Source organism: Rhinolophus hipposideros, assembly GCF_964194185.1.
Source record: "Rhinolophus hipposideros genome assembly, chromosome: 10".
Lineage (NCBI taxonomy): Eukaryota > Metazoa > Chordata > Mammalia > Chiroptera > Rhinolophidae > Rhinolophus > Rhinolophus hipposideros.
Genome location: NC_138056.1, coordinates 78,017,303 through 78,030,687, shown reverse-complemented (window position 1 = coordinate 78,030,687; position 13,385 = coordinate 78,017,303). Strand labels below are relative to the sequence as shown.

Here is a 13,385-nt window from a genome sequence, read left to right as displayed (position 1 = left end):
CATTTTTTGGCTCCCCCGGTATATATATACATACACATACATATATATGTATATATATATATGTGTGTGTATATATATATGTATATATATATATATATATATATATATCAACGGGATGTAAAGTAAAGCATGGGGAATATAGTTAATGGTACTGTAATAGCTATGTATGGTGTCAGAGGGATAGTAGACTTGAGGGAGTTATCACTTTCTGAGGGGTATAAACATCTAACTATTATGTTGTTTTGTACACCCGAAACTAAAAAAAAAATAAAATAAATTATTAAAATCCAAATCAAAAAAAGAAAAAGATGTATAAAGGGTGTGATGGTTAATTTTATATGTCAACTTGACTAGACCATGAGGTGCCCAATATTTGGTCAAATTCTGGGTATTTCTGTGAGGGTAGTTTTGAATGAGATGAACATTTAAATCTGTAAACTGAGTAAAGAAGATTGCCCTCCCTAATGTGGGTGGACCTTATTCAATCAGTTGAAGGGCTGACCCTTTCTTGAGTAAAAGATAATTCTTCTTGCTCAATTGCCTGTGAGCCAGGACCTCACCTATTTACTGCCTTCAGACTAAAACTGAAACATTGGCTCTTCTTGCATCTTGACCCTGCTGGCCTTCAGATTGGAATTACATCATCAGTTCTCCTGGGTCCCCAACTGGCCTAACTCTCCCTGTAGTTCTTGGGCCTTGTCAGTCTCCATAATTGCATGAGCCAATTCCTTATAATAAATCTCTGTGTGTGTGTGCACGCGCACGTGTGTGTGTTTATCTGAGGTGTGATCAAAACCTATGGTGAATGTTTAAATTTAAAAAACAATTATTACAGTAAAAGACACATTGCCACTAATCCCCCTCAAAATACTCCCCTTTGCTTCAAACACACTTATCCTATTGTTCTTACCACTTTCTGAAGCAGTCCTGGAAGTCCACTTTCCTGAGTGTCTTTAGTTGCACTGCCGTGGCTGCCTCGATGTCCTGAATAGATTCAAACCGTTTACATTTCCTGGTCACTTTGACTTTTGGGAAGAGCCAGAAGTCACACCGTGTCAGATCCAGTAAATAAAGGGGATGAGGACACACCGTAATGTTTGTATTTGACAGAAGTTGCCGTACCAGAAGCGATGTGTGACACGAGCCTCTGATCACAAAATATGGTGAATGTTGCTGCCAAGTGCCATCCAACGGAAAGACAGGGATTTTCAACTTGGGAAGCAGTGCAGCAAACCTTAGTAAAAGCGTTTGACAAGTTTCAACTTGTTCAATGCAGTCAGTTGGGTATGAGTTATGGTTGAGAGAAGGTGTATTTTAAAGAGTGCCCTAAATCATCCTCCATCATGACAACACTTCGTGTCACACATTGCTTCTGGTATATGGCAATTTCTGTCAAATAAAAATGTTATGGTGTGTCCTCATCCACCTTATTCACCAGATCTGGCACAGTGCGACTTCTGGCTCTCCACCAAAGTCAAAATGATTCAGCACATCGAGGCAGCCATGACAGCACAACTAAAGGGACTCACGAAAGAGGACTTCCAGAACTGCTTCAGAAAGTGGCAAGAATGATGGGATAAGTGTGTTTGAAGTGAGGGGGCGTATTTTGAGGGGGATTATGGCAATGTGTCTTTTACTGTAATAAACATTTTTTTATTTAAACATCACCGTATTGTTTGATCATACCTCATATACGCAAAGATATATAGGATAAGTAGGAGATACAGATATCTATTTTTTCTGTTTCTCTAGAGAATGCTGACTAATACAGATGGCCAAAAAGCACATGAGAAGATGTTCAACATCATTAATTATCAGAAAAATTCAAATTAAACCCAATATGATTTGCACATCCTCTAGAATAACTAATTTTTTTTAATGACAAAAAAATGAGAATGTGAAACAATGAGAATCCTCATGTGTTGCTGGTAGTATCGTAAAATGGTACAGCTAATTTGGATACTAGATTGGCAGTTTCTTGTAAAGTTAGATAAACACTTACCACGCAATGCAGAAATTCCATTCCTATGTATTTAACCAAAGAAATGTAAGCATGTATCCACTTGGATTATGGATAGCCCCAGGTATGCGATAAGAGTACAGTTATTAAAACTTTCACCAATAGTATATTGGGATGGAATACTAATGCAAGGGACTACACTAGTGGGTACAAATTCAGGTATTTGAAAGAATAGAGGAAGTAGTAATTATAAGGACTATGTGCAATTGGATGGCTGAAGCTTGTGGTGACTAATCACTGATTAAAGGCTAAGTGTGACAGCCAGAAGCTCTCCTTGCGGTGTTATCAAGAATCTCCTCTCCTGTGGCTGGAGGACTGGCATGTAGGGTCTCAGCTCCCGCTCCCCGCACAAGAACACAGGATATGGTGAGACCAAAAGGTAACAACAACAGAACCATAGATAGGGGAGTCATACCACTATATTCTTGATGGAGACTTGTCGAGACACAAAAGCAAACATCCGCTAGTACTCCAACAAGGAGTCTTCCTGCACCCTTGTGGGGACAGACCCAGGAGTGCAGTTTCCAGGCTCTCGACTTCATGTGGAAAGGTGCTGGCTCAGGTAGTAAATGGCCATCAACTGTGATTGGATGGCCATCAGCTGTGGCTGGTTGGCCGTCAGCTGTAACCAGTGAGACACTGGACACTAATATAACTGTCATGGCTACACTAGCAGTGAATGGTGATTGGCAAGGGCAGATTGCAGTTAGCACAGTGAACTACAGTTAGCAAGTGAGGTTGGTTGGCAGAGAAGTGGACGGCGGATTACGCATCATGTGGCTTCTGCTTCCTGTGTCTGCAACCCAGCCAGCAGCGAGAATATAGTGGTATGACTCCCCTATCTATGGCTCCGTGGGTGTTCCTTTTTGGCCTCACCATATCCTGCATTCTTATGTGGGAAGCGGGAGCTGTGACCTCGCATGACACCCTGCATGACACCAGTCTTGCTGGTGGCCCGGCAAGACACAGGAAGTAGGATCAACACAATCCGCAATCTGCCGTCTGTGCTTGCTAACCTCACTTGCTAGCTGCAATCCGCTGTTCTCAGCCAACCAACCAACCCCTGTGCCAGCATATCCAAAGCAGTTATATTAGTGGCTAATGGCTAACCGGTAACAGCTGATGGCCAACTAGCCACAGCTGATGGCCATCTACTATCCAAGCCAACACCTTTCCACGTGAGGTCAAGAGACTGGAAACTGCTCTCCTGGGTCTGTCCCCACAGGGACAGAAACAAACTAAGTATCAGAGGAGCAGAGCTTCAGAGGAAGTTGAATTCTCAACTTTAAACCTTAGTAAGTCTGACACACCAAGGTCAGGACCTGATTGGGACATAGTGTCAACACACACACTGATAAGACATACTTGGAAGCTTAGAAAAAGCAATGGCCCTCAATAAGTGAAGGAGAAATGACAGAACTGCTGTGGAAGACAGAAGAAAAAGGGATCACAAGTCTCAGAGAAATGGGCAGACTTAGGTAGATATACTATACAAGGCCAGAAAACTTACCAAATGAAGTTTCATGGAAGGCTCTCAAGGATACACCATTTACCAAAGCAATAACAAATGAGCTGATGACAGGGACAGCAGCACCACTGTAGAGCTTATTGGTGGCAGCCCTCTGTAGGCCTGACCTGACTATTGGAGATGCTATTACAGAACATGGCTCCCTGGTAAAAATGGTGAGCCTGAAATAGTAGAGCCTTGTGGTTGAACTTAACTATCAGAAGCAAAGTGGGTACAATTATGGTAATGAGCAGCAAGGTGAAGGTAGCTGCCAGAGAGGCCTGACCCAAAGAGAGCAATGGTTAATACAACTGTTCTCAAACTTGAGCTTGCATAAGAATCACCTGGAGGGTTTTTTAAAACACAACTTGCTGGACTTCACCCTCCAAATTTCTGATTCAGTAGTTCTGAGCTGGGTCTTGGTAAATTGCATTGCAAATAGGTTCTCTGGTGATACTGATGCTACTGGTTTGAAATCACAGGTTGAAAACCATTAAAGTTAATAGAACATGGCAAGCCTATGGGCAAGATGAATAGACAGCCAACAAGGGTATTTAAATTTTTTTTCAATAAAAAAAAGTCATGAGTTGATAATCAGGAAGCTAAAAACCCAATTGTCCATCCTTACTTTATTTTTTAGAGTAGGACTTATAGGAGCCAGATAATAAATAGAATCCTGACCCAGATTTGACTCAGAACGTATTCACTTGATCCATGAACCCATCTGGTCATTTCCTCAACATTGTTCTTTGGCCTGTAGAACAAGAAATATCAAATTGGGGAAGGCCAAGTGGAAGACTCTGAAACTCTCCCTCATAAGCCAAGCAAGAAAATAAAACTGCATTCTGGGAGGATTAAAAAAGAAGTTTGTCAACTTTAAAGATCTAACGGATACGAAAATGGAGGTCAACATTGTATCCCCACTTAATTCACCAGTCTGGGTCCTATAAAAACCAGACGGATCCTACAGAATGGAAATGGGCTAGGGCAAAATTAGGCAAATAGTAGTCCCAATTGCAGCTGCTATGCCAGATCTGGCTAAACCTAAATAACATGGCCTTAGTACTTGGTATGAGGCTACTAATCTAAGGAATAGATTTTTTAACTCTATTTGGAAAGAAGACTAGAAACAATTTACATTCATGAGGGACAGACATCAGTATAAAGTTACAGTCTTGCCCAAGGCATGTTAACTATCCTGCTCTCTGTCTTAATATAATCCAAAGGAACCTAGACCATCTAGACCAGGGGTGTCCAAACTGTGGCCCGTGATCCATTTTTTATTGGCCTGCAGCAAATTCCAAAAATATATTTAGTTTACTTAAATAAACCAGGTGAGGCAATACGTACTTCACCTCGAGTGAGTGGCCCGGCTGTTTGTGTATTTCACCACATAGGGCCCTTGGTGAAAAACGTTGAAAAAATTTGGACACCCCTGATCTAGATGTTCTGTAAAATATCAAACTGGTCAGATGATCAATGAAATCACGTTAATTGAACAAGATAAGCAAGAACATTGGCAGGTACATTGAAGGCCTTTGTAAGATATATGTACTCTAAAGGTGGAAGATAACTCTTATAAAGATTGAAAGATATTTAGCCTGGGACATGCTGTCAAAGTAGAGGACAAATTATCGCATCTTATCCCTCCAAATGTGAAAAAAAACAAAAAAAAAACAACAAAAAAAAGATACACAACCCATCTTTCTTTGACTTCTGGAGGCAGCATATTCTGCACTTGAGAATATTATTCTGACCATTTACTCAGTGACACACAAGGCTGCCAGTTTTGGGTGGGGTCCAGTGCAAGGACATGCTCTGCAGCAGGTCCAGGCTGTGATGTAAACTGCCATGTCCCTTGGGCCACATGACTCATATAACCCAGCAGACCCCATGGTATATCTGGTTGGGAAAGATACCATGTAGAGTTTATGGAAAGCACCAACAGAAGACCTACAAGTAGGTGTTAGGATTCTGTGGTAAGGCCATGCCATCTACACCACAAAAGTGTACACCATTCAACAAAGAGCTCTCAAAATGCTACAGGGTCCCAGAAGAGATGGAGAATTTGACTCTGAAACAAGTGGTTATAAGGCCAGAACAGTCCATCATTCTGTCAGAACTACCAACTCATAAGATTAGGCTCTCCCAGGATCAATTCATTGTAAAATGGAATATTTGAAATTGAGCATAAGCAGGACAGAGAACATAGTGAGCTGGTGAGGGGCAATCTGTGGGCAGTGTGCTGGACATCTGCTCTGTATGGAAAGAGAAGGAAGCCAAAGAAAGAATATAAACTCCTGGGCAGTGATCAGTGTCCTGGAGGAGAAAACTTGGAAGATTGTGTACAAGTCTGGAAAAAAGGTATGTGGATAGATATATGGGAGAGGGCACAAAATGTGAAGATCTTTGTATCACATATTGATGTCAACCAAAGAGCATCTACCCACAAAAAAAGGCACTTAACAACAAGGCAGACAGAGTGACCTGCCCATCTGATGTAAGCCTACATTTGTCCCTGACCAAACAAGTGCTGACACAATTGATTTATATAAAGAAAGGCCATAGAGGCTACTCACAGGCTCAGTTGGGTTCCTAATAACCAAGGTTGATTCAGCCACTTCTACTATCAAATGTCCCACCTGCAAACAATAAAACAAATGCTGAGTAACCAATACAATAATATCTCTTGAACAGATAAACCACCTGCTTAGCTGTTTATTATAGTGGATTCCCTTCATACCGGAAAAAAAGGCAGCAATTCATCTTGATTGAAATTGCCACATATTGCGGGTAGGGATTCAAAGCCTCAGCCAGTACTACTATCTGAGGGCTTATAGAGATGATACCCTGTGAGGATGATGTGCCATCCCAGGCCAGTATACACTCAATTAGAGACCCAGGTAACCAACTGGGACATTTCTTGGTTCTCCTCTGACCAGTTTTTATGGTAAATGGACAAGAGCTGCAGCCATGGCCTGAGAAGGGCATGGTGACCAGAGGCATAGCCTCCTCAAGTATAAGGGACTGATTCAGCCCACCAGTTAAGCCACTTATACCTATAGAATGGCTGGGGTGAGAGTGAAGGGAAACTAGAATGGGTAGTAAAGACATACAAGGTATGACCTTCACATCAGCTGTAGTGGAAAGTGCTGTATTTTATCCTACTAACTTTCCTCTTATAATATCCCAAAAAAGAAGAGAATCAACCAGAGTCCTAGAGGAGATTCTCCCAGATGGCATGAACTTCCTGCATGAATCAAGGGGGACATAGTGTAAAGACGAGCGGGGAAAAGAAAAGGGGAGGCACACGGTAGAGTGGAGCTAATGAATTTATTTAGCAATATCTAATCAATTTATTTAGCAATATGCAATATCAAAAGACAAAGGCAATTAATGGAATGTACTAGTGACAGAAAGTAAAGGTGGTTAAGACTAAACTATATACATTGATAACAATATCATGTCAGAGGTGTACACATACATATAAGTTTAAGAGATCCCAACACGTTTACTATTGATCAAAAATCACTTGGCTAAATACACAAATAACAACAGTAAGGAGTATCCAAAAGTAGTAATAAGCTTTATGGGATAGTAAGTATTATAGTAGATACCAAAAGCTCACCAAACCGGGTGTAGGAAAAGTCATAAATCAAAACCTTGCCAGGTCTGTAGCTGAGAGAAACTCAGGAGTTTCCCACAGCATTGCTTGCTAGTTCCCAAGAATGCTGCTGCTGTTGGCGTCGTCGTCATTGTTGTTGTTGGAAGTTAGGAAGTCTGCCGATACTATAAGCCACAAACTGCATACAAGTTCCCAAAGATGCTAGAATGATGACAATTCACCAACAAAAGAAGTCTCTACTGTTCTTTGAGGCAAGTTCTGATCTCTTACTCCGAAACAATCCAATCCTGAAGAGCAGTCCTGAAATAGCAAATTTGCCGAATAGCAATCGCTTGAAACAGCAATCAATCAATATCTAATCCACCTGAGGTCTGTCTTATATATCTCTCTAGATGCACCCCAGAGCCAAGTTTTGCGTTCCTGCCTTCCCGCTCAAGGAATAGCCAGTTCCAGGAGGGTCCAGCAGTCAATGATATGAATGTTGCCCATCTGGCTCAAGAGCTAGTTCATCCGGATAAACAGCAAGGCCTGGTGATGTGCCTATTATGTCATCCTGATACAATTTAGTTACTTCTTCACTTCATCTGCTGAAGCGGGCAAAACAGACAGAAAGCAACATCATCTCATATCTCCCCTGCCAGGAATGAGACAGAAGGGGGAATTGCAACCTCAGCTCATGTCTCCCCTGCCAGGGAGAATGAGACCAAAGGGAGAATTTACTCAACCCTTGATCACAGCACCCCATATGCAGGAACAGACAAATGCTAATAGACAGAAGTTAACACGAGCCAATGAAGGTAAATTTTCCTCAACATCTTCCCTACTCAGAGTATTCCAAGAAGTGAGTTGTAGTGAATCCTGTGGTGGACAGCCCAGAATCCTCTTCATGACCAAGACACACATAGAAAATAGCCAAGATACTTGCTACTGATAACATACAATTGTGTCGCTCTCCAGGCCTTGCCCTCTGCTGAAAAGCGCCACCTTACACAGGTTATGCCTCCTTCCTCTGGGACATCCCACATCTAATGACTGGTCAGTGGGATTACAATGCCCCAGGTCCTTTGCTTCATTTGTGGATATCTCTGAAGTTCCAGCCCTTAAGATCTCCCTGTGAGTTGGTTGAGGCCTCTGTTGTAACTGTACCACAATTTTACATTTCCATCTACCCAGTCTTGCTTCCTTTGCTGCCTCACAGACGTTTCTGTGAGTACTTTCCAACAAACCTCCTGCATACAAATCTCAGCATCTCAAAGTCTATTTTCTTGAGATCAGAACCTGCAAGAGTCATGATATTTTAAGCCACTTGTAGAATGGCCGGAACATGAGAATGAAGATAGGGATACCAGCTTGAAATTATAATAATCCAAGCAAAAGATGTTAAAGGCCTAAAATAGGAAGGGTGTGTGTGTGTGTGTGTGTGTGTGTGTGTGTGTGTGTGTGTAGGGTGGAAGAAGATACGTATTTGGAGAGATCCAAGATGATGGAGTAGATAAACACTGTGCTTTCTTAGCCTCTGTGAACACATTAAAATTACAACTAAATTACAGAACAATCAACTTGGAGAATGATCTGAAGTCTGGCTGAATAGAAGTTTTAAAACTAATATTATAAAGAGGCCACATCAAGACTGGTAGGAAGGGTAAAGACAAGAAATAGGCTGGCCCCAAACCTCCATATGGCAGTTGAGAACTGGGAGGGATATATCAGCCATGTTGGTTCCCCCAGAAAAGCAAGAGACCCCAGCCTCACACTGGCCTCCCCAGCCCAGAGTATGGGTCCTGGGAAGAAGAGCCCCCACAACATCTGGCTGTGAAAAACAGTGGGGATCCTGACCATCTGGGTGGGAGAAAAGGCTGTGGGAAACTCAGACATCCTCTTAAATGGCCTGCACACAGATTCTCTCACCTCTAGGCACTCACCTTGGGCTCTAGCGGAGGGATGGTGACTTGGGAGGCGTCAGAGGCATACAGGGGGGCAGGTGTGTGGCTCAGGGCAGGGCTGAAGGACAGTTACCATTTTTCCTTTGTGCAGTTCTCTGCCCGTGCAGCCGTCATATCGGTACCATCTTTAATGCATTGAGCCCTCCCCCTACGCTTACAGCCAAATCTGAATCCGACTGGCCTGGTGAGCTTTGCTGCTCCACCCTGCTGACTCACTGGGAACTGTGCGACCCAACTCCCACAATGCCGGAGGCACTTTCTTGAGATCAGCCAGCCCTGCCCACATTGCACTCTTTCTTGGAAACCTATTGGAGTACAGCAGGCCCCAGGCAGATGGCAATTGGCCTGCTCTGAGACTTTTGCTGAGTAGCTCCAGACTCAGCACTAGCACCAAACCAGAGTCTACATTAACCTAGTGACTACTATACTTCCCACTCTAGTGACTCCCTGTAACCCTCACACAACTCCCATACCAAATGAGGCTTTATCAGTGGCTGAACCTTAAGGCAGCCAAGAGGTGGCAGCAGGCTTGGGTGTCCTGGCGTTTTGCAGAGCTGCCCCAAGCCTGGAACTGGTGGTAGCCATCCTTGGTTTGCAGTGTATCCTCTCCTATGTGCCTCCACTTTAGCACAGGCAGCAAACAACTGCAGATAGCTTATAGCTCCTACCAGGTAATCCCCAGGCACTCACAGGCAGTGGGTCACCTGGGTGGGCCTGCACCAGAGCTAATCCCAAGAAGCCGCAGAAACAGCATACTTTGAGGTGGGCTTCAGATGACAGCAGAGCACCACCCAATTAGCCCTACAAGCCAGCTACACACAAAAAGGGCAGTCTCAACAGTCACTAAAGCCCACTGGGGTAAATGCCACTCAGTGGGGTAAGCCCCCCACACAGTGGACTATAAACTGTGGATGTGGCCAAACCCCACAACCAATCAGCCTGAGGGTCAGTCACACCCACTGATGTGCCAACAGCAATCAAGGCTCAACTCTAACAGGAGGGCACAACAACCCACACAAGGGACACTCCTGGTCACCTGCACCCGAAGCAGGTGACCAAGGAGACTGTGTCAGAGCCCCACAGGGCACCTGCTACATAACAGGACAAGACTGAGAGACATAGCAGATCTACCTAATACATAGAAACAAACAGAGAGGCAGCCAAAATGGGGAAACAAAGAAACATGTCCCAAATGAGGAAAAAAACTCCAGAAACAGAACTAAATAAAATGGAAGCAAGCAAACTACCAGGGACAAGGTTTAAAACAAAACAAAACAAAAAAAAAAAAAAACAGTTATAAGGATGTTCAAGGAACTTACTGAAAACTTCAACAACGAGATAGCAAGCATTAAAAAAAAAAGGACATAGAAACCATAAAAAAGACCAGTCAGAAATGAAGAATACAATTGCTAAAATGAAGAATGCACTAGAAGCAATCACCTGCGTATCGGATGAAGTAGAGCATCAAATCAGCAATTTGGAAGACAAGGTAGCAGAAAACACCCGACCAAAACAACAACAACAAAAAAAGAATTTTTAAAAATGAGGCTAGTTCAAGAGACCTCTGGGACAACATCAAGCATAGCAACATTCACATCATAGGGGTACCAGACGGAGAAGAGAGAAAGCAAGGGATTGACTACCTATTTGAATAAATAATGACAGAAAACTTCTCTAACCTGGCAAAAGAAATAGACGTACAAGTCCAGGAAGCACAGAGAATCCCAAACAAAATGAACCCAAGCAGGCCCACACCAAGACACATCATAATTAAAATGCCAAAGGTTAAAGACAAAGAGAGAATCCTAAAAGCCACAAGAGAAAGGGAACTAGTAATTTACAAGAGAGCCCCCATAAGATTGTCAGATGATTTCTCAACAGAAACTTTGCAGGCCAGAAGAAATTGGCAGGAAATATTCAAAGTGATGAAAAGCAAAGACCTACAAACAAGACTGCTCTACCCAGCAAGGCTATCATTTAAAATTGAAGGACAGATAAAGAGCTTCCCAGTCAAGAAAAAGCTAAAGGAGTTCATCATCACCAAACCATTATTACAAGGAATGTTAGAGGGACTTCTTTAAACAACAACAACAACAAAAATCAAAATTATGAATAATAAAATGTCAATAGCTACATATCAATCATCAATTACTTTCAATGTAAATGGAATAAATGCTCCAATCAAAAGATATAGGAGAGCTGAATGGATAGGAAAACAAAACCCTTACATATGCTGCCTAAAAGAGACTCACTTCAGATTGAAAGACACACACAGATAGAAAGTAAAGGGATGGAAAAAGGTATTTCATGAAAATGGAAACAAACAAACAAAAAAATCTGAGATAGCAATACTTATACCTGACAAAATATAATATAAAACAAAGGCTATAACAAGAGACCAAGAAGGGCCCAGTAATCTTATTTCTGGGTATTTATCTGAAGAAACCCAAAACTACTTTGAGGGAACGAGTGCATCCATATGTTCACTGCAGTATTGTTTACAGTAACCAAAATGTGGATGCAGCCAGGGTGTCTGTCGATAGAAGAATGGGTAAAGAGGAGGTGGTACATAGATACAATGAAATATTGAATGGCCATGGAAAGGAATGGGTTCTTGCCATCTGTGGTGGCATGGATGGACCCAGAAGTTACTATGCTGAGTGGAGTGTCAGACAGAGAAAGACAGATGCAATGTGATTTCACTTATATAAGGAATCTAAAGAACAAAATAAACAAAAAAAGGGACAGAAACAAACTCATAGATACAGAAAACATTTTGATGATTGCAAGATGGGAGGGAGTTGGGAGTGTGGGTGAAAAAGGTTAAGGGATTAAGAAGTACAAATTGGTTGTTAAAAAGTAGTTATGGGGATGTAGGATGTAGCATAAGGAATATAGTCAATAATATTGTAATAACTATGTATGGTGTCAGAAGTGTACTGGATTTATCGGGGTGATAGATGGAAGGGGTTGGGGAGGCAGGGTGATAAAGGTGAAAGGATTAAGAATTACAAATTGGCAGTTAGAAAATAGTCATGGGGATGTAAAGTAAGGCATAGGGAATATAGTCGATTATATGGTAATAAATATGTATAGTGCCAGGTGGGTACTACAAAGGTGTAAGTGCATGGTGGAAAGTTTGCGAATTTAACTGTCCGACCTTGTAGACCAGTCAGGGGGATCACTTCTTAAATCATATAAATGTCTAACCAATATGCTGCACACCTGAAGTTAATATAAACTAATATCAAATGTCAATTGTTATTGAAAAAAGGGGGGAAGTGAAGGGGAATAAGGAGTCAAAATTTCCAGGTATAAAACAAATAAGCCATGCGAATGTAATATACAGCATAGGGAATATAGTCAATAATATGTGGGAAACTGTGCTGAAGTGCTAGCAGGTGTTGTTTTGTGAAATGTTGAACCTTTGACTTCCTTGAGTGGTTTGTGCTCCCAGAAAGGCAAAATTTGCTACTTTGAGAACACAGAACCAGACAAGGTCAGGAAGTGTGGAGCTGGCCAAAAAACATGCCCTTGTGTATCCAAACATTGTAACTACTAGATTGCAGAAAGTTCTGTTACTTTTTGAAGCCCAGGGTATATAAGCTGCAAAAATAAACTTGGGGTGAGGCATTCTACTTAAAACTGAGGCATTCTACTTAGAACTGCATCAATCTACTTAGAATTGCCTGCCCTCCCGATCCCATCTTTGTCTCTCTTCTTTTTTCTCAATCCTCACTCCCCACTTCAGGGACTGTCCGTCTCGTCGGCAGGCACCGACAATAATATTGTGATAGTGTGGTACAGTGTCATATGGTTGTTTTACTTCTCATGGTGACCACATCTTTAGGTATATAATTGCTGAGTAATTATGATGTACCCCTGAGACTAATATAATATTATATGTTAGCTACAATTTTAATAAAAATCTTTAAAAATAATAAAAATAATAAAGAAGATATATATTTGAGGAGCATTTCAAAAGGAGAAGCAGCAATATTCTATAGTGATTCAATATGGAGGTTAAGGGAGAGATAGGAATCAAGTTTAGACCTTTGGTGGTTGACATAAAGGTTGTACAACTGAAAGAAAAGAACCAGAAGACCAAAGCTGGAGGCAACACACTTCCTGATTTCAAACTGTATCACAAAGCTATAGTAATTAAAATAGTATGGTTTGGCATAGAAACAGACACACAGATCAATGGAACAGAAAAGAGAACCTAGAAATAAACACACAAATATAGGTTCAATTAATTTATGACAAGGAGCCAAGAACATACAATGGGAA

General features: G+C 41.8%; 1 long non-coding RNA gene across 1 annotated transcript in view; it reads right to left on the bottom strand.

Annotated features, from left to right (window-relative positions):
* LOC308503310 overlaps positions 1 to 13,385 on the bottom strand; it is a 116,554-nt gene that overhangs the window by 72,738 nt on the left and 30,431 nt on the right. Inside the window, exon 2 of the long non-coding RNA XR_013994182.1 lies at positions 6,107 to 6,169. This is a non-coding gene — a long non-coding RNA (uncharacterized lncRNA). The remainder of the gene's footprint in view (positions 1 to 6,106; positions 6,170 to 13,385) is intronic.